We start from the raw sequence: 4,512 nt of genomic DNA, 5'->3' as shown, positions 1-4,512 counted from the left end.
GTGGCAAATTATTTTGTACAGTGGTGGTGTGGAATGAACATCTTAAGGAAGTGGGGTATGTGGGTACTCTTACAATGTTTCAAATACATTTTGGATAGATACATGAATAGGGAAAGTTTGGAGGGATTTGGGCCAGGAGCAGGCAGGTGGGACAAGTTGAGTTTGGGATTGTGATTGGCATGAACTGGTTGGATTGAAGGATCAAAATGTGTGGTGCTGGAAAAGCACAACCGGTTAGGCAGCATCCGAGGAGCAGGAGATCGATGTTTCGAGCTGCACTTTTAATCAGGAATGAAGAAGAACTTATGCTTGAAACTTTGAGTCCCCTGCTTCTTGGATTCTGCCTGACTGGCTGTGCTTTTCCAGCGCCACACATTTTTATTCTGATCTCCAGCACTTGCAGTCCTCAATTCCTCCTGGTTAGACTGAAGGGTGTGTTTCCATGCTGTATGACTGTATACATAATTCCTGAAATCATCTGTTAAGTTCTTTTTTTATATTCCTCAGGTATGTACAGACATTTTCTGGTAGAATCATTTTTCTTTGCCTTTGATTTTTTTAGTATTTTTTTCACGTTTAGAAAGTATTGCACCATTTTGTTCCTTAAATGGGAGGATCACAGACCCAATGTGAATATATTCACAGCACTGATCTATCCTTTCCCTGAAGATCACAGTTCAGCTTGCTCAGTTGTGACATTGTAAGGGTTGTGAAGTTGAGCAACCCCACAATGTCTGCACATTTCATTCCTCGGTTTAAGTACAAGTCATAGTTTCAGACATCAGATCAAAAGATCTTTGCAGGTCCTTCCCTTGGTCATCAGCTTGGAGGATTAGTTCACAGTAGGCAGTATTGAAGTTTTAAATAACCAGTGCTGAAGATCTCTTGCTTAAAACAAGTTGACAATCTTAACATCATTTTTCAATACATGAGAAGTCTATAATACTGGTTAATACAGTGATATCTACTTTAGGAACAAAAGTAGGAAGGCATATAATTATTTGGCTGTAAATTGAGAGATCTGAGTGTCCTCCTGCACCAGTTGCTGAAAGTAGGCATGCAGGTGCAGCGGTCAGAAAAATTAGCAAACCATGTGTTGGCCTTCAAATTGAGAGGATTCGAGTATAGGAACAAAAATGTCCTGCTGCAACGATGCAGTGTAATGGTGAGGCCTTACTGGAATATTATGTATAGTTTTGGTCTCCTTATCTGAGAAAGGATGCTCTTGCTATCGAGTGCAACAAAGGTTTGCCAGATTGATTTCTGGGATGACAGGACTGATCTATGAGGAGTGATTGTGTTGTTTGGGATTTTTGTATTCATTGGAGCCTAAGCCCTCAGCATTGACCTCATTGATGAGCAGGTAAAGAACAGGTGGTTAACCAAGTCTGCCCCGTGTACATGATGTCTGTATCATTCTTATTGCTTCAAACACCACCCTCTGCACCATACTTCCTTCCATAACTTTTTCTACTTCAATTGGTTCTTTTCTGATTAGCCTTACCCCTGTACTAACTAATATTGTAGTTGGTTGCTTCTCCATCTCAATTTTGCCTTTATTATTTTCACCTCAAAAACACCATTTAGGTCTAGTTACACCACTATTCTCATCACCTACCTCCCTGTGCCAAACCTAATCCTATAGTAACTGTTTGAGTTCAAAGCACATGCTTTAATGAGATTGTGTTTGTCCAGAGCAGGGCTAGAGGTGCTATTTCCATTTATAGCAACAACCAACTGAACCACTATACATTGCATATGCCCGTGGAGGAGTAGTGAAATTAAAAATGACAGTGAGATGATGAAACACAGGTCAGTCGGGAAATAATTAATAGGAAGGCTAGAAAATAAATAGAGACGTGGAATTCTCTGCCAAAAAAACGACAATTGAAACTAATAAATTATTTTTAAAAAATCAGATGTGTAAAAATAAAACGAGGAATCGAATCGAAGGGAAAGCAGGAAATCCTACGCAATTGTGCAGATGTTGAACCTGGTCTCGATTAAAAATTTGTTTTGAATGTGGAATTCAGTACAAACTGATTACATTGTGCTTGGCCAAAAGAGGGGGACAACTGCTCAGAAGTGGGAAAGCTGCTTTACTCCAAACAGGTACAATCTGGACCTGTACTGTGCAAGTTGTTACAGAATACAGTTTGTATTTGTTCTGCCTTGGAAAATGCTGTAAAAATTACAATAAGATCCTGCTGTGTTTTGAACGAGAACGAAATCATGCATAACAGCGTCAACAAGAGGCTGGACACCAGTCTGCATCTAATGAGTAACTGAACGGAATTGTGAGATTTGCGGCACCAGCGAATGGTGACTGGAGAAGAAGAGGAGTAAGGAAAGAATGGCAAAGTTACACGTGCTGACACGACTGCACGAACAAGTGTGAACAGACTGTCAGCTGGAGGGTGGCGCTGTAAGGGGATGAACAGACTCCCAGCCGGGAGGCGGCGCTGTGAGGGGGTAAGGGGGATGAACAGACTCCCAGCCAGAGGATGGCGCTGTAAGGGGATGAACAGACTCCCAGCCAGAGGGTGGCGCTGTAAGGGGATGAACAGACTCCCAGCCGGAAGACGGCGCTGTGAGGGGGGGGGGTAGGGGAGAAATCAGGGGATGAACAGACTCCCAGCCAGAGGGTGGCGCTGTGAGGTGTGGGGGTGGAGGGAAAGGGTATGAATAGACGCCCAGCTGGAGAATGGCGCTGTGAGGGGGTAAGGGGATGAACGGACTCCCAGCCGGAGGGCGGCGCTGTAAGGGGGTGGGTAAAGGGATGAACAGACTCCCAGCCGGAGGGTGGCGCTGTGAGGGGGGTAAGGGGATGAACAGACTCCCAGTCGGAGGGCGGCGCTGTAAGGGGATGAACAGACTCCGAGCCGGAGGGCGGCGCTGTAAGGGGATGAACAGACTCCCAGTCGGAGGGCGGCGCTGTAAGGGGATGAAAAGACTCCCAGTCGGAGGGCGGTGCTGTAAGGGGATGAACAGACTCCCAGTCGGAGGGCGGCGCTGTAAGGGGATGAACAGACTCCGAGCCGGAGGGTGGCGCTGTAAGGGGATGAACAGACTCCCAGCCGGAGGGCGGCGCTGTAAGGGGGTGGGTAAAGGGATGAATAGACTCCCAGCCGGAGGATGGCGCTGTGAGGGGGTAAGGGGATGAACAGACTCCCAGCCGGAGGGTGGCGCTGTAAGGGGATGAAAAGACTCCCAGTCGGAGGGCGGTGCTGTAAGGGGATGAACAGACTCCCAGTCGGAGGGCGGCGCTGTAAGGGGATGAACAGACTCCGAGCCGGAGGGTGGCGCTGTAAGGGGATGAACAGACTCCGAGCCGGAGGGTGGCGCTGTAAGGGGATGAACAGACTCCCAGTCGGAGGGCGGCGCTGTAAGGGGATGAAAAGACTCCCAGTCGGAGGGCGGTGCTGTAAGGGGATGAACAGACTCCCAGTCGGAGGGCGGCGCTGTAAGGGGATGAACAGACTCCGAGCCGGAGGGTGGCGCTGTAAGGGGATGAACAGACTCCCAGCCGGAGGGCGGCGCTGTAAGGGGGTGGGTAAAGGGATGAATAGACTCCCAGCCGGAGGATGGCGCTGTGAGGGGGTAAGGGGATGAACAGACTCCCAGCCGGAGGATGGCGCTGTAAGGGGATGAAAAGACTCCCAGTCGGAGGGCGGTGCTGTAAGGGGATGAACAGACTCCCAGTCGGAGGGCGGCGCTGTAAGGGGATGAACAGACTCCGAGCCGGAGGGTGGCGCTGTAAGGGGATGAACAGACTCCCAGCCGGAGGGCGGCGCTGTAAGGGGGTGGGTAAAGGGATGAATAGACTCCCAGCCGGAGGATGGCGCTGTGAGGGGGTAAGGGGATGAACAGACTCCCAGCCGGAGGGTGGCGCTGTAAGGGGATGAAAAGACTCCCAGTCGGAGGGCGGTGCTGTAAGGGGATGAACAGACTCCCAGTCGGAGGGCGGCGCTGTAAGGGGATGAACAGACTCCGAGCCGGAGGGTGGCGCTGTAAGGGGATGAACAGACTCCCAGCCGGAGGGCGGCGCTGTAAGGGGGTGGGTAAAGGGATGAATAGACTCCCAGCCGGAGGATGGCGCTGTGAGGGGGTAAGGGGATGAACAGACTCCCAGCCGGAGGGTGGCGCTGTAAGGGGATGAACAGACTCCCAGCCGGAGGGCGGCGCTGTAAGGGGATGAACAGACTCCCAGCCGGAGGGTGGCGCTGTAAGGGGATGAACAGACTCCCAGGCGGAGGGTGGCGCTGTAAGGGGATAAACAGACTCCCAGCCGGAGGGCGGCGCTGTGAGGGGGTAAGGGGATGAACAGACTCCCAGCCGGAGGGTGGCGCTGTAAGGGGATGAACAGACTCCCAGCCGGAGGGCGGCGCTGTAAGGGGATGAACAGACTCCCAGGCGGAGGGTGGCGCTGTAAGGGGATAAACAGACTCCCAGCCGGAGGGCGGCGCTGTAAGGGGGTAAGGGGATGAACAGACTCCCAGCCGGAGGGCGGCG

The sequence above is a fragment of the Chiloscyllium punctatum genome, chromosome 22 (genome assembly GCF_047496795.1).
Source record: "Chiloscyllium punctatum isolate Juve2018m chromosome 22, sChiPun1.3, whole genome shotgun sequence".
Lineage (NCBI taxonomy): Eukaryota > Metazoa > Chordata > Chondrichthyes > Orectolobiformes > Hemiscylliidae > Chiloscyllium > Chiloscyllium punctatum.
The sequence above is the reverse complement of the archived record's forward strand: the minus strand, read 5'-3'. Positions refer to the sequence as shown.